Raw genomic sequence first — 25,783 nt, forward strand, 5'->3', positions numbered from 1 at the left:
GCTCTTCTGTTGATGATATCTACATTGTTGTAGCTCACTATTGATGAAGTGTAGCATTTTTGTTGTATTTTATCAAATCGAGTTGGCACTTGATACTCACATAAACCTTTGTAGTAGCACTATACAGTGCTGTTTGAACCCGGGTTTGGCATGAGGATTTGCTCAACAGTTGAGCCAAGGCTGCAGAAGCGTGGAAGGAAAGGAAGGTCTGAGTTGTAGCTGTGAAGGGCGTAACTCTTGCAGTTACGTCTTAAAAAAAATTCTATTCGAAAAAAGGTTAGTATATTATATTTTAACCTTAACTATTTTAATTCATTTCTTCTGTCACAAAAAAGCATCTATTAATCACAAGTATAAGGTAAAAGGAAAAGAGAGATGACAATGTTGAAGTTGCATCAAAGATGGCCCACTCATAAACAGCGTAGACTCCATGCCCACGCTTCCCAAGGTTTCTGAATGGTCCACAATTCAACCACGCCTCTGGAACGTCGGTCCAGACGAGAGGATAGAAGTCATAATGAAGCCACTTGAAGTTTCCATCTCCATCGCCATAGCCATTGCTATATATGACTCGACGATATGGCCAAGAACAAGCGGCTCAACTATCACTAGTAAGACTCTTCCAGAAAAAACCACATAGGTTAACAAAAGACAGCAATCATGACTACTAACACTGATCCTATCATGGATGAAGACTTTCTTCCATGGCCTCGCAGCAAAGGTGAAGAAGAATCCGACCTCTTATGAGAACTCCCAGGGACTTTTCGTGCCTCTTCTGGAAGTTGGACAAAGCTCCACAATTAATGTACTCTTCAAGCACATCCAGGTTACAATCTCGTTTCGATCTGCGGCGGCCTCTGGTCTCCCGATACCGTAGCCAAGAGAGTCGCATTTCCTTTCAAGGGTTTCTTTCTATGTTTGCTTAACAGGGAATGCTATTGAAGGATACGGCAGTGATCTCTGAAACCAGTGACTCTTCATTAATTGTCAAAAGTTGAAACTTCCAGATGGTTGGTGAGAACTAATATCTCTTCTTCCTTTGGTTTGTATCACTCAGTCGTGATTGCTTGTGTGAAATTTTCTAACGGAACTATTGACTGGTCCGTCGGTGCATTGCTTGGCTACGCAGAAGGTGCGAAAGAGTGTGTGATCGCTTGGAAGCTTTCAGGTACCCCTTGTTACATGACACACCTCGCCACGTGTCCATTAGGGTTTTCCTGTTCTGTCCGCTAGCGCGGTGCGCTTTGATCCCGATTTGTCTCATGGTATCGGAGCTGGGATAGCGCTATGGAAGGAAAGCCATCCATCCGCGAGTTTGATGGAGAAGGGTTTGAGGGATTCAAGATCCATCTTGAATCCTATCTCTTGTTTCATGGTTTGTTGGGGATTGTAGATGGGACAGAGTCATCACCGGCTCCAGGCTCTAGCGCTGCTGAGGTGCGTGATTGGAACCTTCGGGATTCCAAGGCTAGAGGGAGTATTGCAATGTGCTTGTCCTCAAATGTTCTCTTTGCTGCCCCATCGATTCCAAAGTCCACTGCGGCAGAGCTTTGGAAGTGGCTGAGTGACACTTATGGCACCAAGAGTGAAATGGATGTCTTCAACATCCATTCACAAATGGATTCCTTGAGGCTAGAGGAAAATGGCAGTATCCAGACTCACACTGCCAAGCTCCAGGGTTTCTTCACACAACTTGCAGCTGCTGGGGCGAAGCACTGTCTCACGGATGAACAGCAGAGGCTGCGGCTCTACAGGTCCTTGCCAGCGAGCTGGAAGAATGCAGTTGAGAGCCTGCTTCTCCAACCAGGGATGACTTGGGCAGATGCCGTGAGGAGTCTTCACAACATTGAGGCCATGCGAAGCGAGAGAGCTGAAATGCCACAGGCTATGTATGCTTCGCAGGCTTCTGGTGATGCCCAGGTGGCAAAACCGCATGCAGCTGCAAATGCCCAGAAAGGGCAAAATTCCATGGCATCTGGGCGTGCCAAGCCCAGACTTGCTAAGAATCAATGTGCTCGCTGCTTGGCGATGGGCCATTGGGCTCGAGATTGCCCTGCTCCCAAGCCTGTCAAGCGACTAGCTACGTTGGCGAAAGCTAATTTGCTTGAGCGTGATGGAATTGCTACTGCAAATGAGGCTGTTGAGGAGCTCTACAACGCAGAGGCAATTGCCGCACCAAGCCGGTGGCTCTTAGACTCTGGTTGTACTAATCTTATGAGCAATAAGAAGAGTCTTTTTGAGTGTTATCAGCCGAGCATTGGAAAACGTGGTGTTCATTTAGGTGACAATACCACCATCCCGGTGGACGGCATCGGGCAATTCCGGCTCTCACTCGATCATGGGAGGACCATGGCCTTTGATGGTGCCATGCATGTTTCCACCTTGCGACGAAACTTAATGTCCGTCGCCAAGCTATGTGATCAAAATGCGGTGGTAGTCTTTGATGCAAAGGGAGTCTCTTTAGTTGACTCTAGCGACTTTCATATGCTTGGTACACAGTTGCTTCGTGGGTCACGCATTGGGGACTTGTATGAGATTACTGCTGTCGACCCAGTTCAGGCCTTTCAGACTGTGGAGGCAGATTCTCATGCGGAGCTTTGGCATAAAAGACTCGGTCATGTTCATTACCAATCTCTTCAACGGATGAAATCCCAAGATATCGTTACTGGATTGGATTTCCGACGTATCCCATCTACATTTTGTGAAGCTTGTGTTTTAGGCAAGCATCACCGCCGGAACTTCTCACCGAGTAAGCATCGAGCACTTGGACTTCTGGACTTAGTCCATTCTGATCTTTGCGGCCCCATGGACGTGCCAAGTCACGATGGCGCAAGATATTTCATCACATTCATTGATGACTATAGCCGTCGAACATGCATCCACTTCTTGATGCGTAAGAGTGATGCAGTTGCTGCCTTTCAAACATACAAGGCATACGTTGAAAACCTCCTTGGTCGAAAGATAAAAGCTCTTCGAGTTGATGGTGGTGGCGAATACCTCAACAATGAGCTTCGGGGCATCTGTCGTGATGTAGGCATACGACTGCAAGCTACCGCCCGCTACACCCCCCAGCAAAATGGTGTTGCAAAAAGGAAGAATCGTACTCTTGTCAATGCTGCTCGTGCTTTGTTAGCTGATGCACATCTTGACAAGATGTTTTGGCAAGAGGCCATAGCCACAGCAATGCATGTACAAAATCGCCTTGCCACGGCTGCTTTGGATGGAAAAACCCCTGAGGCATTTTGGACAGGTTCTACTCCTGATGTGTCCCACTTTCGGGTCTTCGGTTGTGCAGCATACGCACATACCCCTGATCAACTTCGGAAAAAGCTAGATCCCAAGAGTAAAAAATTCATCTTCGTGGGATATGCACAGGACGACACTATCGGGAGAAAAGCTTACAAGTTGTGGGATCTTGCCTCTCACAAGGCTATTGTAAGCACAGATGTCATGTTCAATGAAGACGACTTTCCCATGCGTACAGAGGCTCTTCAAGATCCTTCTTTTATTGCTGAGACTCGACTTGTTCCTTTGATCCCACTTATGGGAGATGGTCCACTCTTGCCTCCGCCTCAAGATCCTATTTATGAGTTGCCACCAGAGATTCCATTGGGGAATCCTCCACTTCTGGACATGCTTGAACCAGCTGATGCTCCTCTAGTTGAGGATAGGCCTCCGACACCTCCGACACCTCCACCACCTTGTCGACGTCGTGGCATGCCTGATCCGATGCCAGTTCTTGATCACCCCCGGGAACGTCGGCCCTCGTTAAAAGTCCGGGAAAATGCTGAAGCAGATGCTGCAGAGCTTGATGACTTTTGTGGCCTTATTGACATCGGCATCCCCATGACCTATGATGAGGCTATCTCAGGACCTGAGGCTTCATCTTGGATGGAAGCTATTGCGGAAGAAGTTTCTTCCATTCGGGCTAACGGAACTTATGTTCCAGTTGATTCAGCGCCACCGGGACGACGTGTTTTGGATCCAAAATGGATTTTTTCCAAAAAGTATGGGAAAGATGGCCAGGTTGTACGTTATAAGGCACGGTTGGTTGTTCGTGGTTTTCGCCAAGTCCATGGCCTTGACTACGATGAAACATTCTCACCGGTTGTAAAAATGGCCAGCCTCCGTACTCTTTTTGCCCTTGCGGCTGCTCGCAAATGGCAAGTCCACCATATGGATGTCAAAACTGCATTTCTGAATGGGGATTTGCAAGAGGACATCTATATGCATATACCTCCTGGTTTTGAGGACGATGTTGCCCCTGGTGGCCCTATATGGCAATTGTGGAAAGCTTTGTATGGCTTAAAACAAAGCTCTCGTATTTGGTATCAAAAATTTGATGCCACCCTACGTGCTCAAGGCTTTCGTCGCTGTCATGCTGATCACAATGTGTATGTCAATGGTCATGCTGAGCGCATGGTTATTGTGGCCCTCTACGTTGATGATTTGCTCATCATGGGTGATGACAACGATGCCATTGCTGCTCTGAAAGATGCTCTCAGCCAGCAATTCCAGATGAAGGACCTTGGCAGAGTCTCCTACTTTCTTGGCTTTGAAGTCACACGTGATCCTGATTCTGGTGGCTACATGCTTAGCCAACGACGTAAAGTCGAAGTCTTGCTGGATTGGTTTGGTATGCGTGATTGCCACCCCGTCAAGACCCCGATGGTCGTTGGTGCTATCGACCTCACAGTTGAGCAGTCTGGTGAGCCTCTACCCACTGGGACTCCCTATCGGCATCTCATTGGTTGCCTCACATATTTGGCCCTGATGACTCGCCCCGACATCACATATGCGACTATTGCCTTGAGTCAGTACAACACATCACCAACCACCATACATTGGCAAGCTGCCAAGCGTATCGTGAGATACCTCCGGGGCACTATGGACTATGGCATTGCTTATTCAGGGGGTGATGCATCATTAGCATGCTACACAGATGCTAGTTTTGCCAACAACAAAGGTCATCGCTCGACTTCTGGCATTTGCCTTTCCTTCTCAGGAGGTGCCATCACGTGGGCCTCCAAGCGACAATCTGTGGTGGCCCTTTCTAGTGCAGAAGCGGAGTACATCGCACTCACTACTGGTAGCAGGGATGTGGTCTGGGCTCGAGGGTTACTTGCTGAGCTGGGATGTGCACAAGCTGGCCCCACTACTTCTTGGTGTGACAACCGAAGCAGCATTGCCATGTCCAAGAACCCCATCCACCATGCCCGCTCGAAGCACATTGAAGTCCAATTTCACTATGTGCGTGAGTTGGTTGACGGTGGCACCCTCGCCGTCCAACATCTCGGGACACAGGATATGCCAGCCAATCTTCTCACTAAGCCGTTGGGGCCACACTAGTTTCAGCTCCTACGTGACAGATTTGGTTTGGTGAGTGGCTTCGGTTTGGGGGGGAGTGTTACACGACACACCTCGCCACGTGTCCATTAGGGTTTTCCTGTTCTGTCCGCTAGCGCGGTGCGCTTTGATCCCGATTTGTCTCACCCCTAAGTCTTCCACAAGTACAAGAAAAAGAGTTTTTTTTTCTGCCAGGTTAAAGCACAAGATGTTGGTATCATTATTCGTTACGCCCCAATCACAGTCCTGGTTAACAGCGGTGGCTACACGATCGAAGTGGAGATCCACGACAGCCCCAGCAACACGATCAAAACCTACTTTTCAAACAATGACGGCAAATGCGGGTGTAGTGGTTTATCCCAAAAAAAGAAAATCACCAAAATGGTATCTCCGGGTTTGAATCCTGGCACCCTCACAACATTTTTTAAAACAACACGCTTTGTGCAAGAAAAGAGATGGAGACAATGGTGACAAACTTGGGAGATATAGATATTTTCTCCTTACACGTATAAGATCAATTTATTTCATGACAAAAATTATCTTATAATAAAGGTCGTTATTGAAGATCCTGAGTTTTCCATGCAATCTGTGTGCAAAGTTTTGTTAAGAAGTTCACACGTTTGGTCACAAGAAGAGATTCATATTCACAGTATTATCCAAAATAATTTTTTCAAATGATTTGCAACGAAGTGTGATCTCATTGTTCATGTTCACACCATGAAATGGAATAGGAGCTTGAAAAGGTTGAAGGGAAGGTCTGTGGCTGTCAAGAGTGAACTCAAAGCCTTGCGTTGGGTTCTGGTCGAAAACCAGTTACAGGCCAAAGACACGATCTCCACAGGATCCATGCACGAATACTTTCACCAGAGCTAAAGCACTCTGCCAAAATGCAAAGAAAAGAGCTCCAGGTGTTGATCATCCAGATCCTCCTTTTGTTGATTCATGATCATGATTCACTGCCCGGCACGGCGTTTTGGTGACCACCTTGTTGAAATGTTGCTCAAGAATGAAGCCAAGGCCGTGGGTGATTACCTGGTATCTGCCAGATCAAGACCTTGGTAAGTCTGTGGTTCTTGATTGAATCGATCACTCAATTGTTGTCCATTTGATCTCAGGGAGGGGGAGGGAATTTCTTAAGCCGGACAGTCAATTGGAAAACAATGACGAAATCTGCCTGAAAGCAACCCAAGCTTCATTTCATTCTAAGATCAATCTTAATTTGACTAACTTTTTTTACTTCCAGATCGATTCTTGGCCTGGAGTGGTTTGCTTTGGAAGCACTGAAGAAGCAAGCAAAGTTCTAGCTTCTCAAAACGATCTTTGAACCTCACTTAGTATTGTGAGCATCAGGCAGTAAGCATCGGCCGACTCGATAAGAGACCTGCAGTGCACTTGAGTTCTAGCACAAAGAATCTTAAAATCTTAAGCTCAAAACCAGAATAACAAGCACATCCAGCTTATCACAAGAAAAACCCATCTAGCTTGTTCAAAAAATTATATTATTATAGGATCAACTTTCAATTCTGGGATCATCAACTTGAAGCTTTGGGGGGCTTGCGATTGGGCTTCACAGAGATCACGTCATAGTCTCCTACACATGGCTCTTCAGGCTCAAGAAACTCAAAACAACACATCCTGGAAGTTAAATCCAGCACTTTTGAGTGTGATCAATCCAACGAAGAACCACAGAGCGTACCTGCTTGATCTCGCAGACACCAGGTAATCCGCACCCACAGCCTTGGCTTCACTGTTGAGCAAACTCTCAACACTGCTTTCATCACGATGCCGCGCCGTGTAGTGAATGGTGAGCTAAACAAACGCAAACATAATAAAGCACCAGTTTTAAGGATCATTCAGATTATACCTGAAGCTCTTTCTTTGAATTTTGGCAGAGTGCTTTAGCTCTTTCGAAAGTATTCATCACCCATGGTTCTTCTAGAAGCCCAATACATACGAGATAGATCGTGTCCTTGGTGTGCAACCGGTTATCCGCAAGAACCCATTTCAAGGCTTTGAGTTCTGTCTTCACAGCCACAACCCACACCTTCCCTTCCTTTTTCCCAGCAACATCCTCCAGGCACACGCGGATGCTTTCTCCCATTGCTAGTAGATGTATCCTTGTGGTTTTCAATATATATCGTCTAAGTGGCTAAAATTTCGTTTGCTATTTTTCGACCTCCGTATTAGGGCTGCCTGGAAAACACACCGAATGTGCGCTGCAATGGATGCGTTTTTCAATAAAGTCTTAGTGCATATTTATACTGCTACAAATTAATTGTTTAACTAATTACAATATTTTTATTATAGCAGAATCAATTTCTTTTTTAGTGGAATCCTTTAAGCAGGATCTAAATTAATTATGTCTACATTCTAGCATATACTAAGATATTCAACTCATAAGGAAATAAGAAAAACAAAATGTATTGGGGGTGTAGTGGTTTATCCCAAAACAAAAAAAGAAACCAAAGTGGTATCTCCGGGTTCGACTCCCGGCACCCTCACTTATTTTTAACATTTTTACCACTCAAATAGAGTTTTATACTAAACATTGGTTTTGAGCGCTTCAGTCGAAACCTTCAGGAAAAAAGTGAGATGGAATATGAACTTGACAGATACCTTGGCTGTCCAGCATTTGCCGTCATTGTTGTGGAAAGCGTTCACCACTCCAGTGTAATCCAAGTTTTTTATCGTGTTGTAGGCTCCGTCGTGGATCTCCACTTCAATAGTGTAGCCACTGCTGTTAATCAGGAATATGATGCTCCTTTGGCCGTAACGAATCATGGTACCAACATCTTGTGCTGTAACCTGGAGAGACATACCAGGGAAAAAAAGAAAAGAAACTCTTTTTCTTGTAGACTTCGGAGTACCTGAAAGGTTCCATCTCCAATGCAAGCGATAACACGCTTCTCTTTCGCACCTTGTCCGTGCCAAGCACGGCACCGACAGAACAGCCAACAGCTCCGTATTGCATCTGGAATTCATATCTGGAATAAATCCGAGTGATAGAAAACAAATGAAGAAAATATTACAGTTCTCACCCGCAACCATCCGGAAGTTTCAGCTTTTGACAATTAAACCAAGAACCACCCGTTTCAGAGATCACTGCCGTATCCTTTGATAGCATTCCCTGTAGAGACAAGAGAGAAAGAAAAGAAACCATTGAAAGAAAGGTGTAACCTGTATGTGCTTGAAGAATACATTAACTCGGAGCCTTGCGCCAGAGTTTTCCTCGCCGCCAACTTTCGCCAGAGGCACCTAAAGTCTCACGAAGTTCTCGTAGGAGGTCGCGTGCTTCTTCACCTTAGCCGCGAGGCCGTGGAGGAAGTCATTCATGAGCACGCATCCAAACGAGAGGCCTCCACCGATGGTCACTCTCTTGAGCTCGACCATGATAGCTTTCTCCTTCTTGATCAGGAGTGAGTATCCCACGGAGCTGTAACCGTTGAAGATCGGCCCGGCAAAGAGATAAGCGTCGGCCGACTCGACAACTTCGCAGCAGCATGGAGAGCTCACAGCTCCCCAGTAAGTCCCGATGAAGCGTGGATGTGTCTCCGGCCGATGGCATCACAGCAGTGGCATACTCGCACGAGTTTGCGAGCTCCACAGTGGCTTTGGCTACTCGAAGCTTTGGACCGGCAACGAGAACTGGCTGTGCGGATGCATTGAGGAAATTTGCAGCAGCATCAATGGCAGCATGCAAGCTGTTTTGATTCCTCAGCCTAGTTTGTCGATCACGAAAAGCTGGAAGTTAAATTGGTTTTCCATTGAGAAAAGTTTGTATACCTCTCCCCGATGCAGTATGGAACTGGATCTTTGCCGAAAGATGGATACTTTGCTGCGGCTAGATTGCAGCTTACGCTGATGTAAACCGGTTTGCTCCCTCGAAGAGCGGTGGCTATGGCGTAGTCGATCAACTCGTGAGCATCCTCCAGGTCCTTGACAACAACCTGTGAAAGAAAAATACATGGAGAAACCAGCCAAGTTCCACAAGTGCCTATAAAAGCTTTGTCTTGGTTCCCATAAAGCTATGAAAACAATGCTTGTGTTGTGTCAGCGAGGAGAGCACGAGGATTTCCAAACAAGCACAAAACAACAAGAACAAAGTACTGCAGGACAAAAATCTTCCACGCAAAAACCATCAAAACCATTGATGAGAGATTCCATGCTCCACAAAAATCCAAGTTTTCAATCGCAAGATCTTGATAAATGAATTTTTGCTACCTGAGCACAAGTAACTTGCTTGAAGCATGCGAGCTCCTGAGTAAAATCCGCGACTCCAGATGAAGAACTCGATTGCTCCCATAGTCATTCGAATTGGGGCCTCCAACGACGCAAATCACCGGCAAATTCTCGCCGCGATGGCATTGCCCCCCAACAGTGAACGTCACGACGCAAGCTCCCACGCCTTTGGCCCGCGCGTAGCCATCGGCGGCATACCCAGCATTGAGCTCGTTGCAACAGCCCACGAAATTTAGCCGCGGCTCGGCGATGAGCTAGTCGAGTAGTAGCAGATTGAAATCCCCCGGCACGCCGAAAAGCTCTTCGGCAAGAACCCTAAATCTCTAAGAACTTGACAAGTGTCAGAGACACGTGGACAATTCATTAACTTAGATAACGTATGGCCGAACTGGTCTAAGGCGCCAGATGGTCTGCAAGGGCGTCGCACTCTCAACAAAAAAACTGTGACTTTTTGGATGCAATGCAAGAATCTCAGTGTAGAAACGATCGATCCAATTCTCCAAGTCAATCTTGGGTCGATTTAGAGGCTTGTGGACTTTGCGATATTTTGGTTGGAGTTCTTCTTTCTTCCGTGACTTCTGGGGCTGTATCAAGCGTGAATCGAGAAGCCAAAGAAAGACCAAAATTCTTCCAGGTACCAAAGAAAGACCAAAATTCTTCCAAGTATCAAAGCTCGCGCTCTACGAGCTCTGGTACGAGCGCGTGAAAATTCTTTGACCAGCTATAACTAGAAATGCGATCCACACCGGAAAGAACCACGATTTTGGGAAGAAAATCTATAAAGAACGAAAACAAGGACACAGGAGACACACACAAAAAAAAGGAGCGTACGAACCTCTTGTCCTACGTTGAACGGCTCACGTAAATACATTGAGAGTCAACACTCCCAGTAACCTACAGCAGCGAGAGAGAATTCTCATCAGCCATTATCGAAGTCCCTCAGAAGGAATTACTGATTCTAAACAATCTTCCCACAGTCGATCGCGGCATACTTCTAGATCGAGGTCACCAGGCAATGGAAATAAATCGTCTTTGCCAGACCCAGCCTCCATGAGAGGATTCAACCATGAAAACGTTAGTGTTCTCCAGATTGAGGACTCTAAAAAGGACATGAAGTTTTTGAAGGGAAAAGATCCTTGAGACAAGCACACCTGAGATGACGATGAAGCAGACTGTAGCCCTGTCTGATCCAAGCAAAGATAGAACCATGCTGGGAAGACTCGAATCAATCCTTCCCGAGGAAACCACCTCGATTACCTTCACGAGGAAAAAAAAGGCAGCGATCGCCCGATCAAAGCACTATCACAGCTTACCAGCAGCTTGAGAGAGGAACAAATCCTTTGCTCCTGAAGAAGCAAGAAAAGCTCAAGCTTCTTAAAACGGAAAATCTAAAACCGTCACTTACCTCGGGCCAGGCATCATACATTGTAGCTCAAAAGCAGACTGATAGCTTCCAAATGAGCTCAATAACAAGCACATACAGTTACAAACCATAAAAAAAACTCTCGGATGATGACAAAAGGGAAATCGTACCTGTGCGCACAAAGAGATTCCTGACGCTGATGGATCCATCCCCCGAAAAACACCACCCTAGCGCCCAGAACGCGCTTTAGGTGGCATTTCCTGGGCCGAGAATCGATCCGGCCTTTTTCAAAAAACTATTGTATTATGAAGGTCAAAGGCAAGGTCAACTGTCAAGTCAAGCCTATCTATCTTAGAATGTTTAGGATGTCAACTTGACTTCACTCTGGGTTTGGTCTTCACGGAGATCACGTCATAGTCTACCCGTGGCTCGACAAACTCAAAACAACACATCCTGGAGATTAAATCCAGCACTTGAGAGTGATCAATCCAACCAAGAACCATAGACTTACCGTCTTGATCTGGCAGACACAAGGTAATCCGCACCCACCGCTTTGGCTTCACTGTTGAGCAAATCCTCAATGCCAAACCTGGGCTCAAACCGCACCGTATAGTGAATAGTGAGCTACAACAATGTAGATGTCCCAAGAATCAACAAAAGATCCCATCTTGTTTTGGATCATACCTGAAGTTCCTTTTTTGCACTTTGGCAGAGCGCTTTAGCTCTCACGAAAGTATTCATCACCCATGGATCACGTGGAAACCCAATACATACAAGGTAGATCGTGTCCTTGGCGTGCAACCGGTTATCCCCAAGAACCCATTGCAAGGCTTTGAGTTCGCTCTTGACAGCCACAACCCAGACCTTCCCTTCCTTCTTCCACGCTTCTGCCATTGCTAGTATAAACGATATATGGTTTTCAATATATATAGTCTAAGCTCTAGGCTAAAATTTCGTTTGCTATTTTTTATTCGAAAAAAGGCTAGTATTCCTTAAGCTTAACTATTTTAATTGATGTTAATCTATGGAGCGCGAACTTGGGTAAGAACATATATATATTATAAGTGTAAGGGGCTGTATCTCCTTGACATTAACTCTTTCACAGTAGTAAATCTTGTACAGAGAATTAGAAGAAAAAGATCCTTGTAAAAGTATCGAAGCTGTATCAAAAGGTGGCCACTTATACAAGGTGCTCAAAAACAGCGAATGAAACGACTTGAAGTTTCCATCTCAGCCATTTGACTCGACACTATCCAACCATAAACGATGCCGACTAGGGATTGGTAGATGTTATTTGGATGACAGATGAGAAATTGGGTTCCAACTATCACGAAGACTCTTCCAGAAAAAAGACAGTGACTACCACAATACTGGCGCGAGATAATTTTGAAAGGCTAGAACTTTAAAAACAACTTCAAACCATACAAAAACTCCGGGATCCGGCACACGTGATGATCCTTTTCCTCGGCGCACCAGCTTGATTGGTCAGCAAGGGTCGTCAACTTTCAAGTCAAAAAATTAATGAAATTAAGATTGATCTTAGAACCACCCTTTCGGGGATTGCGATCCTTTTGGGAGTTGCGGTTGCGATGCTTTCACTCTGGGTTTGGCCTTCACGCAGATCTCGTCATATTTTTCATAGTTTTCCAATTGACTGACCGGCTTAAGAAATTCAAAACAACCCTCCCCCTCCCTGAGATCAAATGGACAGCAATTGAGTGATCGATCCAATCAAGAACCACAGACTTACCAAGGTCTTGATCTGGCAGACACCAGGTAATCCGCACCCACGGCCTTGGCTTCACTCTCGAGCAACATCTGAACAGGGTTGTCACCAAAATACCGCGCCGTACAGTGAATAGTGAGCTACAACACCCCATGATCATGAATCAACAAAAGGGGGATTTGGATAATCATACCTGGAGCTCTTTCTTTGCATTTTGGCAGAGTGCTTTAGCTCTCGTGAAAGTATTCATGACCCATGGATCCTGTGGACATCCAATACATACAAGGTAGATCGTGTCTTTGGCCTGTAATCGGTTTTCTGCCAGAACCCAATGCAAGGCTTTGAGTTCGCTCTTGACAGCCACCACCCAGACCTTCCCTTCAACCTTCTCACCAACATCCTCAAGGCACACGCGGATTCCCATTGCTCTAAAATTATACTTTTGGTTTTATATAGTCTTGCCATGGCTAAAATTTCGTTTGCTATTTTAGTATATGCGATAAGATAATTTGTTATAATCAATATTATTGAGAAAATTCATATATAAGTGTAAGGAGTGGTTTATCCAAAAAAAAGAGAAAAATTTACCAAAATGGTATTTCCGGGTTAATCCTGGCCCCTCACTTATTGTTAACATTTTTACATCGCAAAATGGTGACAAACTTGGGAGATCATTCGTGTAATCGCAGTTTTTTATCTTGTTGTAGGGGCCGTTGTGGATTTCCACTTCGATCGTGTAATCAGGAACATGAGCAACATGGTACCAACATCTTGTGCTGAGAGACAAACAAGAAAAAAAAGCCTCTTTTTCTTGTACTTGTGGAAGACTTAGGAGTGCCTGAAAGCTTCCATCTCCAATGCAAGCGATCACACGCTTATGCGTACCCAAGCAGTGCACCGACGGACCAGCCATCACCAACCATCTAGCAGCTGGAAGTTTCAGCTTTTGGCAATTAAACCAAGAGTCACCGGTTTCAGAGATAGCTAAAGAAACATTGAGAGAAAGCATTTTTGAGAAAGAAACCATTAGATTGTAACCTGGATGTGCTTGAGCCACGAAAAGTCTCTGTAGGAGGTCTTATTCACCTTTGCCACGAGGCCGTGGAAGAAGTCTTCATACTCTCTCCATGATAGATTTACACTGAGCTGTAAATCGTTGAGGATCAGGCGGCCGACTCGGACAGCTTCGCAGCAGCATGGAGAGCTCACAGCTCACCAGTATGTCCCGAGGAAACGTTTTTGGTCGACCAGTGCATTTTTTTATTGGTTTTTTATGGTTTATAGCTGCTTGTTATTCTGAATTTTCGTCTTTATATTATATTTTCAAGTCAAAGAAAAGGGAGACGATCGTCAACTTGAAGCTTTGAGGGATTGCGATGCTTTCGCTCTGGGACTCGCAAGCTAGATGTGACAACAAAAAAAACAAGCGGGTTTTTTATAAAGTCTCAATTGATCAGAAGAACCCTAATGCATTAGCATTTGAATCATTCATTCATTTACATGGTCTTGTCGTGCCTCCCAAGAAACATGAGACCAAATAAATTGCCAGGATCGTCTGGCAGCTACTTGACTCCTCCTGGGTTCTAGGTCTCTTGTGCTTCCTCCTTAGTGAAGCTGCAAGTGAGGGCTTGGCGTTTGAGTTCCGGTATCGTCCATCTTATACCGCTGAGGATGACATAGGTTGGAACCCCAGGATAAATGGCCTGCAGAGGTGTTTATATTTCGGACACGTCCTCCACCAAGACAGGCGAAGCAAAAACATTTTAGTATTCATACCGCCAGATCTATAGTGTGCAACCCAGACCTAAATTAATTATGTTTATGGTTTATCCCAAAACCAAAAAAGAAACCAAAATGGTACCCATTCGAAAAGCTCCTTGCTCGCGATGCTCATTGCTGTGGAAAGCGTTCACCACTCCAGTGTAATCTTTATCTCGTCCGTCAGCCACCGTTGTTAATCAGGAATATAATGCTCCTTTGGCCGGAAAGAAGTTCCACAAAAGAGCCAAGTTCCTATAAAAGCTTTGTCTTGGTTCCCATAAATGCTTGTGTTATGTCAGCACAAGGGTTTCCAAACAAGACACAAATCTTCCACGCAAAAACCATCAAAATCATTGATGAGAGATTCCATGCTCCACAAAATAAACAAGTTTTCAATCGCAAGAACAATGGATGTTCCACACAGAAAGAAGAAAAAGAGAGAAAAAATTTAGCGTCCTCAACGCCATCGCGGGCTCCTACAGCGAGAATTTGACGGTGATTTGCATCGTTGGAGGCCCCAATTCGAATTCTTTCATCACAGGTAAAAGTCCCCCAACAGTGAAGGTCACGGCGCAAGCTCCCACGCCTTTGGCCCGCGCGTAGCCATCGGTGGCATACCCAGCATTGAGCTCGTCGCAATAGCCCATGAAATTCAGCAGATTAAAATCCCCCAGCACACCGAAGAGATCGGTCACGCCGCTCTCTGGCAAATCTCGGCAAATCTCTAAGAACTTGACAAGTATTATAATATTAATACTTAAAATATTATTAAAACATGTAAACAATAGCGAACTATTGTGTACAAATGTCATGAACAAATGGTACTCATCTTTAATGATTTTTATTATTTAAAACTAATAATTAAAAAATTTGAGAAAAAACACATGGCAAACTAAAACTCTATAAAATAGATATATAGTTTAATTGCTTATTTCTTATTTGTAATAATGAGCTTTAAAATTTTATTATTAGTCATTTTTTATTTTTCTTTTATTGAAAGCTATTATGCACAACCACCAGAAACAAGAGCAATCGGAGGTTTATACCATTTTGGCAATAGACACATTGGTAGAATTATAAGTGAACTTAGAAATTTAATAGGAAGAATTGACATACCAATCAATCCTGGGCCAAATGAATATTTTATTCAAGAATCAATAAGTGTTGCTTATCAACAAGTTATTATTCGAATTTATATATTTCGTGATGCTTTAAGGGGTTTTAATTGTAGATCACTTCCTGAAGGCTATGCATTTACTGCACGATATTTACAAGAAACATTTACTCAAATATTACGACTTGTAGAATATCATGCACGCATTTATGGTTTACAAGAAATTATTACTGTTTATAGACACTTTATAATTGATTATTTTGCTAGTGGACCAAGTAGAAGAGATCCTAATGATCCAATACCTTCTTTAGAATATCCAAAAAATTTACCTGATGATAATAATCCACCTAGAGATATTTTAAATGGTGATTTTGATACTTCACAATGTTGGGCATATAGAACACAATTAATAAGTGGATATAAACATAGAATTGGTACATATATAATTAATGGCAATGCTTTAGTATCATCAAATAATCATTATAGAGCAACCCTTATCAATTGTAATTTAATAATTGAAAGTATTCCTCATGAACAAAGTATATGGTCTACAAATTCAGAAAAATTTGATGCTTCTTGTTCTTTACATCTTCAATATAGTGGTCGTTTACTTATAAATGAAGATGATAATATTATATGGGAAAATGATAATTATTGTTTAGAATGCATACTTTTTGCTTTATTAACAGTTGAAAATAATGGAAAATTAGTTGTATCAAGTCATATTGGTAACTCAAAAAATATAATTTGGAAAAATAATTAGAAAATTCATTATAATATATAAATTTATAGTAATTTATAAGATTAAAAACTTAATTTGATGCATATTGCACAGAATAATGTGTGGTTTCTTATTCCTGTTTAGTAATGCAATTGACCAATATGAAGTTTATAATTATAAATATATTTGTAATTTATAGCTACAAGATTAATCTTATTGCATAAGATGGTAGAATAAACTACTATATACTAAAAAGTGTTTAGGAAAGTTTATAATTTATAAATGCAAAATTAATCGAAATGAATAGTAACTTTAGATGGTAGAATATCCTAGAATGTCTAAGCATATTCTAGGCATATTCATTACCAACCAAATTATAAGTGAAGTTTACATGACTCATGAAAAGAGGAAAAGAAAGAAAATAATTTAATAAAAGTTATAATATACATCAATTTAAACTTGGCAAGCTTTGGCTTTCAAATAAGAAAATTTATATTGTGAGATCTAGATGTAATACGACAATGCTATATATTATTATTAATATAGTGGGATTTTGGTAACAATCAAACTCTTTTCAATCTAGACCACTTACTCTTGTATATAAGTTAAGGGTTTTGGGTTTTACCATGGGTTTGTACATTATTATTGTCTAAATATGTCAATTCTTTTGTTTCTTAGAGAGTTCTTATTATGTGTTTTCCATATTGTTAATGATAAGGGGCACCTTTGATTGTATATGATGAGTGTTTTGATTTGTGCTTTTGGTTTAGATCTACCTTTTTTATTATCTAGATCTTTTTTTTATTTTTATTTTTATTTTTTATATAGCTTTTCAATTTTTTCTCTTTTTTTTTCTTCATTTCATTCATCTTTATGGCAAAGTAGTAGCCTTTTTCACCTCCTCTGGCTCTAGAGTAGCAATTGGTGTAATTACTGAATGCTGTATGGTTATAGTTGATCAATTAAACTCATTTTGATAATGGCATTTACAATGTGTGGTGCATTTTTGTTACCAACTATTGTGTCTAACTGGAGTTTTTATTTGGGAATTTTAGGGATGATGTGTACTATTGGTTCAATCATTTTATGATGGTTACCACTTATCATTCTTGGGATGATGCTCAACATTTATTCAAGTTTCCCATGTCTCTAAGGGACAGTATTATAGTGGTATAATGGTTTAAGCATAGCCACTTATATGGATTAAAGCCTTATTTTAGACATATTTAAACATGCATTTGAATTTGTTAATGATTGTGATGATGCAATTTAACAATTGCATCATCTCCTTCAAAAGCTATCTAAGTTAGTGATGTAGTTTGGTATTTTCTTTCGAAGCCAATTACTTCATGTGGAGCTAAATATGCCAAAGCAAATCAAGTTAAGAATGTTATGGCTAGTGCTCCATTAAAATTTTATGAACTTTATGCATGTATTTGCTCCTACCATCCTGTAAGCAACTAAAGAAAATGATTCAAGAGATAATTCATAGAGGTTCAAATATAAAGGCAAAAGGGCTTATGAATAAAAATGCACTCTTTTTTTTCGATCGGTTAAATGTCTTGGGATATTTGAGGTTAAATATCCTTGGGTTTGAATAGTATTGGGTTGAATAACCTCCCAAAAAGTCCAAATCCAAAAGCTTACACACCTTTAATAACACTCTTTGATTAATATAACATTATGAGATATTACCTTTTCCACTTATTGTTGTACAAATTTATAACATAGCTATAAATGTAGAACCATTATGTAAGCTCTTGTTTTAGACTTCCCAGTAGGTCACTTAACCCCAAACCCAAGGACAATTAACTCTAAATATCCCAAGACCTTTAACCAATTGAAAAAAGGGGTGCACTTTTGTTCATGGGCGTTTTCTTTTTATATTTAAACTTTTATGAATCGTTTCTCGAGTCATTTCTTTTGATTAGTTACACATTATTTGAGAGAATCTACTCTAGACAGGAATACTAGAACACAACTCAATTAAGGAGGTATCCAATGGTAAGCATAAATGCACTAGCAAGAGCACTAACTTCTATTGAGCAAGTTAAGTAATCAAAATCAATAATAATATATTCATTGCTAGCAATTAACTATAGAAAGTGCTCCATCAAATTAAATGCTACCAACTCAAATAGATGGGAAATTGTAATTAGCTTTAACAATCTTTTTGTAACACAAGAAGGAGTATTATGAACTTGGTATCAAACACAATAAATAATATCCTCACTAGTTCGGGCACCCTAGTGGCAGAAGGTGGGGGGAGTATCCATTAGGCTTACATGTGAGACACAAATCCCTAAGCCCCAAAGTAAAGCTGAAAGGGTGCCATGTGATAGTGGTTGAAGCAAAAACCAAATGAGCGTAACACATTTGAACTAAAAGCTCTAACTTGAAAAGTCGAGAGCAGGAGTGGAACTCTCAATGAAGTGCTTAAGGAACGAGTACGAAGCAAGAAATAAGTGAGATTTTAGAAAAGGGACACAAGAGAACCAACACATGACACGTGGAAGTGTCGAGATGGAGTCCAAGATAGACCCGAGATGGAGTCTGAGATGGACCCGAGATGGACCTGAGATGAACTCGATATGGAGTCTGAGATGGAACTAAGACCAAGACTGAAACTGAAATTGAAACCAAAACCAAGTCTGAGTCCGAATACTAATACAGGTTATTAGGTGAAAGCCCAAAGTGATCATCCCCTAGAGGGGGAGGGGGGGGAGTTGCAAGGGGTTCCAAAAGTATAGTACAGAGAGTGTGGGGGTTGGACCTTAATGGAGCTAGTTTGGTTAGGAAAGGCTAGTGTGTCCCAATAAAGTTATGCCCATGTGTTAAGTGATGATATATCCACTAAGGAGTCCAAAACTAGAGTGAATACGGATAGACAAGCGAGGAAGCTTGGTGAAGTGTTCAAGAGCCGACTTTAATTCCCCCAGGAGATCGAATGGTTGATGCTCCTACTCCAAGCATAGGTGGTACTATTTACTTGGATACCTAGCGTGGCTTAATGGAACCTCGTTCTAAGCCCATAGTTATAGCACCCAAAAGTGGAAGGTGAAGAGAGTATCCATAAGGCTTGCGTAGGGCCACAGTGTTCCAACATGTTATCCCAAAGTCCTGGACTGTGGAAAGGAAGAGGACTATGGGACTTGGTGGTTGGGCCTATGGGCTTTGACTTAGTGGCAATGTTGATGAACACAACCTTGGATAGAAAAGGACTTGGTGGGGACCGAAAAAGGGATATTGGGAAAGACTATTCCCTATGTTTGCAAACATCCTAAGGATGTTAAAGAGTGGATTTAGGATGATCACTCATGGATAGAAAGGGATTTGATAGAGACTGAAAAAGGGATATTGGGAAAAGCTATTCCCTATGTCTGTAAGCATCTAAGGATGCTAAGGAGTGGACTTAGGATAATCACTCATGGATGGATGGCCTAATCTTTGTGCTAAGGAGTGGATCTAGGATAATCACTCATGGATGGATAGCCTAATTTTTGAGAGACAGGGGCATGGCTTTAGCATAATATGTTGATATGTCGGTGGTACGTTTGGGTGTTGGTTATAAGATTGGACATGTGAAGCACTTGGACAAAGTGCAAAGGTTGAGTGGCAAGGTGTAAGCTCATGAATTTAAATTTCCCAAAAAGTTACACAACCCAATACTATTTAAACCCAAGGACGTTTAACCCCAAGTATCCCAAGACCCTTAACCAATTGGAAAAAGGGGTGCATTTTTGTTCATGGGCCTTTTTCCTCTATATTTAAACCCTTATAAATCATCTTTTGAGTTGTTCTTTTTTATTGTTTACGCATGGATGCCATTCTTGGGGCTAGCAAGCCCCAAGTCTGGAATAGAACTTATCGAGGTTGTAAGTGAGACTCCTCCAAGTGGTTAGAGGTGTAGTTAAATGATTAAAGTAGAATGGAAAATTTAATTGTTCACATTGCATTGGGTTGCAGTGTTTTGAAATGTTGTCTCAGAGTCATTTAAACCTTCAAAGGGATGATTATGAAGTATGTGAATTTTTAATATTCGAATTGGGATAGTTATTTGTCATTTCTTCAATATGCATATATTATAGTGAGACAACTTTTTTTTGTGATTCACTATATAAACTCTTACATAATCATGATTTAATATTGCTAATAGAGTTCAATTTACCTTTGCAATCATTATAAGATGCTAATGCTGTAGTATACCTAAACTTGGAGCTAAACTCTAATTCTGTTGTGTTACGAAATAAGGGTCTGATACACACTTAATATCCCCTACAAACATCAATTCCCCATATCCAACTCTTATATGTCAAACGTTGTTAGATGGAGTTTACTATTTGACAAGCATTTTTCTATTGGTTGAAGTGGAGTTTATTGAACATTTGAGTTGCATACAAGTGGGATAACAATGGTGCCATAACTCCCATTATCATCAACTTCTAGAGTTTAAAGTGGATAACTTGGTGTAATTCATTTTCCCAATCTTTCAATATATAATTTGTTTAAAGGTTTTTTGCTCATTTAAAGGGACTATATTGAGTGTTGTAGCAAGTTAGACCATAACTTTACAAGGTTCAATATAACATTCGACAATCCAATCCTTAAGAAATTATGCATATATAGCAATTGAAACATTTTGTACAAAGGGATCAAAAACAATTAACACTACCTATAGATACATTAGCTCCTACTATTGATGTATCCTAGCCCATCAACTAAAGAGAATTTTAATTGCCTTTTATCCTTTCAAGAGGAAGGGATAATATGAAGCAGATATATAGCTATAATGTTACTACTATTAACATAGTGGGATTTTAGTAGTTATTAGATTGGTTTTAATCTGGACCATTCGCTTTTATATATAAGCTATGGTTTTTAGGTTAATTAAATATGTATATTTTTATATTTCATTTCTATATTCCATCTGTGATTGCATGGAATATGGAACAAGAATACAAAAAATATGCATATCAATTAGCCCAAAAAACCCTAATTTATATATACGAGCAAGTGTCAACAGCATACCAAAATCCCACTACACTAATATTAGTATATAGCATTATAATTGTACACTAATATTATCCCCTCCTCTCGGAATGATGGAAGGCCATTAGGGTTCTTTTATGGATGGGTCAAGATCTTGAGGAACATTAGGAAGAGGCATCAATGGATTTATAAATAGTGTTAATTATTCTTGATCCCTTTATACGAAGCGTTTCAGCCACAACACATGCACAATTTTTGAAAAATTGGCCTATTGAATGTCATGCCGAATCTCATAAATTTGTGATTCAACTTGCCATAACACCTGATATGGTCTTTTCCATTGAGCAAAAAGCCTCTTAAATAAACCACGTACCGTAAGATGAGGAAAATAGACTAATACAAAATCATTCACTTTGTACTCCATAAGTGGACAATGATGACAGTTATAGCACCATTGATGTCCCACTTGTACATGACTTAAGTGTTTAGCAGACAATGTTCAGACAAGTGGAAAAATGTTTGTCAAATATTGATCCTACGACCTAACATTGGCAACCTGTGGCAATCATGAAGGTAAACCCAACTTCATTGGCAATATTACATCATGACCATATAGGAGTTTATATGATGAAGCACCAACAAAACTCTACACCCTTGTGATATACGCATACTGAAGAGATGGAAAATAACTATCCCAATCAAAATGCTGAAAGTTCATATACTTCATGATCATCCTTTTGAAGGTCCAAACGAGTCATTCTATTAAACCGTCTTATTGTGAATGATAAGAATTTGTAAATTTGTGGCGTATCCCTAACCAAGACATCAAAACATAAAATGCCTTAGCCATAAATGCGGGACCATTATTTGAAAGAATCTGCTCCGGACAAGAATGCTGGAACACCAATTTATTGAGGAGGAAGCATCCAACAACAGTTGTAAATGCGTTAGTAAGAGCACCAACTTTCACTCAGTAAGTCAAGTAGTTAGAAGCAATAATAACATACTCATTGCCAACAGTCGATCATGGAAAAGGTCCTATCAAATCAAACACCCTATATTCAAACAGATGGGAAATTGTAATTGACTTCAACCATCCTTCCATAGCACGAAGGGGAATATTACAAGCTTTGCACCAAACGTAGCTATGCATATACTGAATAACATCACGTTGCATCTTTAACCAATAAAAAAAGTTTATGCAACTTCTTGGTCACACAACGATGTTTTATATGCCCACTTAGAATAGGGGAATCATGGTAGGTGTGGAGAAAGTGTTGAATAAGTATTGAAGGCACCAACAACTGTAAATGATCATTAAAATTTGTCTCTACAAAATAAAGAAAATTATCCTCAAGGTAATATTGAGAATGTAAATGCCAAAATGGTAAGTCATTAGTAAGTGATCTGGGATTCTTAAACCCATCACAAAGCATTTGAATCCATAGCTCAATATTTTGAACTACATGAACCTTGTCAAGAAAAGGTAAATCCTACTCTGCACCTTGTGGATATTGAATGTCAAGTAACATCCGCTAATGGCATGGAATCCTCATCCAAAAAATCCATAGATGTTAGAACAACAAGTTCGACAAAAATTAAAAAGAGAGCAAAAAAGGGAAAGGAGTTCGAGAAAGGGTATCAACATCATCTATAGAATTCCCCGAGTGATAAACAACATCAAAATTATATGTTTGAAGCTTCAAAACCCACCAAATAGTACAACTAACCAAGTTTTTGGTGTCTAGACTTTCCACTGCAACAACACCAACAGAACATTATTAATGCGAAGGTTTCCACCCAAGAAATAAAGGTCGTTAATCTAGAAAATGCCAACAACATTGATAAATGTGACCAACTTCATCACACACTTAAGAACAGACATCATGGCCACGACTATGTCTTCACTCTTGTCCTTAAACTTAGGCAGCAACAACATCAACTTTCATTGGAACATGACCATCTCCCGTACAAAGTGGAGCTGGAGGACATGCAGCGAAAAGTGGAAGAGGTAATGTCTTATAATGTTGTGCCAAGCAAAGGGCATCATCAAAAATGGTTCGAGGAAGTGCATGCACAAGTCATACAAAATCTTAATAAAGTGCTAATCATAACATCTTTAGCTTGATCCGCTCCAACATATTTGGCTCTGCACGAAGTAAGAGGCTTTGGAAATGAATGCAAAATTGCATCACCGACTTAGATGGCACTTGACGAAGACAATACAATTGTTAAAAGGTATCATCACAATTGTCAGTATGTTCAAATGCACATTTAAAGATATTTAAAAGAATACTCCAATCTTCACTAATGGCTACACTCAAACCATTGTATCACTATAATGCTGTCCCTTGGAGACATATGGGAAATTCATACAAATGTTGAGCATCATTCCAAAATGATATATGGCAATCACCATAAAGTGATCACACCAATAGTATATATCATCCCCAAGATTCCCATGGAAGAACTCTAGCCAAATGTGAGGATTGGTAGCAAAAGTAAAAAGAGTTAGACTAAATACTACCATCAGCTGAGTCTGATTGTTTATTTGCAATCACATAGCATTAGATAAGTGCACCAACTACTACTCCAAAATCAAATGAGGAGGAGGCTGCTACTTTACTATGAAGATGAATAAAATTAAAAAAAAAATAGAAAAGAAAAACTTGAGAAAAGCTAAAAGAATAGAAAAATCTAGACAATGTAAAAGTTAGATTTAAACCAAAAATCTCAAATCTTAGCACTCCTCAGGTACAATCAAGGTTGCCCTTTACCTCCACTAATGTAAGTGTATAAAATATGGAAAAAGAATATAGAAAATATATATATTAATTAACCCAAAAACCCTAGTTTATATATAGGAGTGAGTGGTTTAGATTAAAACCAATCTAATGGCTACTAAAATTTCACTATGTTAATATTAGTATACGGCATTGTAGCTATACACTTAAACCTCACACATCAATTTTAATGATATTTATTTTGGTACTTATGGTTTAGAAGTTTTATCGTTATTTGTTATGGTAAATAGCCTTTAACAATATTACAAGTCAATTTGGGAATAAAATCTTTTTTAAAAAAAATTATGTGGTAAGGTAGTCATGTTTAGATACTGTAAAGTAAACATCTTTACTACTAAGAAAGCAATTAAAAGATCATTGCAATTTGCAAAAATAAGAATAAGGAAATCTAATCACAGTAATAGATGTGGCACCTAGATGTGGGGCATGCAAGAATCTCAATGTGAAACAATTGATGTATCCATTTGGAGGCTTGTGGACTTTGAGATCTTCTAGTTAGAGTTATTCTTTCTTCAGTGATCTCCATGATTGTTTCGAGCGTGAACCCAACCACATACACCTCTTCGAGAAGCCAAAGAGAGACCAAAAGTACGAAAGCACTCTTTAACAAAGTGCAAAAATTCCTTAACCAGTTATAATTAGAAATGCGCACTAAGAAGAAAATTCTATAATTCAAACGTTCTTATTTTTCACAAGCAAAGTTATCCAAATCACAAAGTCCTCCTCCTAGGTATTTCTTCTTGAGGGAGATCTAGCAAAGCAGGCACATATCATATATGTGCAAAGGGGAAAAAATGAATGTTGTGTTAAGTGTCGTCCTAGGGTTTGTAGATCCAGCAAGTGAGGAGGGGTCAACGCAAGTCATCTATTACCAAATCGATTGAATGCTCGCAAGACAACCTTCAGCTATCATGCCCTGTAGAAAAGAAAGAAGGAATTTCAGAAAATGAAAAGCTGAAACCTCGACGAGAGAGTCTAGACCTGGAAGAGCACATTAACTCGAAGCTTTGCACCAGAGTTTTTTCCTTGCCGCCAACTTCCGCCAGAGGCACGTAAATATGGCGTAGTCGATCAACTCGTGAGCATCCTCCAGGTCCTTGACAACCACCTGTGAAAGAAAAACTACATGGAGAAATCAGCCAAGTTCCACAAGTGCCTATAAAAGCTTTGTCTTGGTTCCCATAAAGCTATGAAAACAATGCTTGTGTGTGTTGTGTCAGCGAGGAAGAGCACGAAGATTTCCAAACAAGAACAAAGTACTGCAGGACAAAAATCTTCCACGCAAAAACCAGCAAAACCATTGATGAGACAAAAAACCAAGTTTTCAATGTAATGAGGTCACGGAGAAAGAAAAAACGAATGGAAAGAAAGAAAGAAATTTTGGTACCTGAGCACAGGTAACTTGCTTGAAGCATGCGATCTCCTGAGTAAAATCCGCGACTCCAATCGTGTGATGAAGAACTCGATTGCTCTCATAGTCATTCGAATTGGGGCCTCCAACGATGCAAATCACCGGCAAATTTGCAAGCTCCCACGCCTTTCGCCCGCGCATAGCCAGCTCGTTGCAGCAGCCCACGAAATTCAGCCGCAGCTCGGCGATGAGCTCGTCGAGCAGCAGCAGATTAAAATCCAGAGATCAATCACGCCGTTCTCCGCCAGGCGCTGCGCCAAATGCCGCCCGGCAGTCTCCATTCCTGGCAAGAACCCTTAAATCTCTAAG

At 41.0% G+C, this 25,783-nt stretch overlaps 1 long non-coding RNA gene and 1 pseudogene across 1 annotated transcript; both read right to left on the bottom strand.

Moving 5' to 3' along the window:
• Positions 1-7,887: 7,887 nt before the first annotated feature.
• On the bottom strand, positions 7,888-25,755 carry LOC9633627 (annotated as a pseudogene).
• On the bottom strand, positions 10,214-10,854 carry LOC112344542. The gene is made up of 3 exons (XR_002991728.1): positions 10,737-10,854; positions 10,421-10,684; positions 10,214-10,361 (listed from the first exon to the last, which is right to left on the bottom strand). It is a non-coding gene; the product is annotated as an uncharacterized LOC112344542 (long non-coding RNA).
• Positions 25,756-25,783: the final 28 nt, after the last annotated feature.

This window comes from Selaginella moellendorffii, unplaced genomic scaffold (assembly GCF_000143415.4).
Source record: "Selaginella moellendorffii unplaced genomic scaffold, v1.0 SELMOscaffold_5, whole genome shotgun sequence".
Taxonomy (NCBI): domain Eukaryota; kingdom Viridiplantae; phylum Streptophyta; class Lycopodiopsida; order Selaginellales; family Selaginellaceae; genus Selaginella; species Selaginella moellendorffii.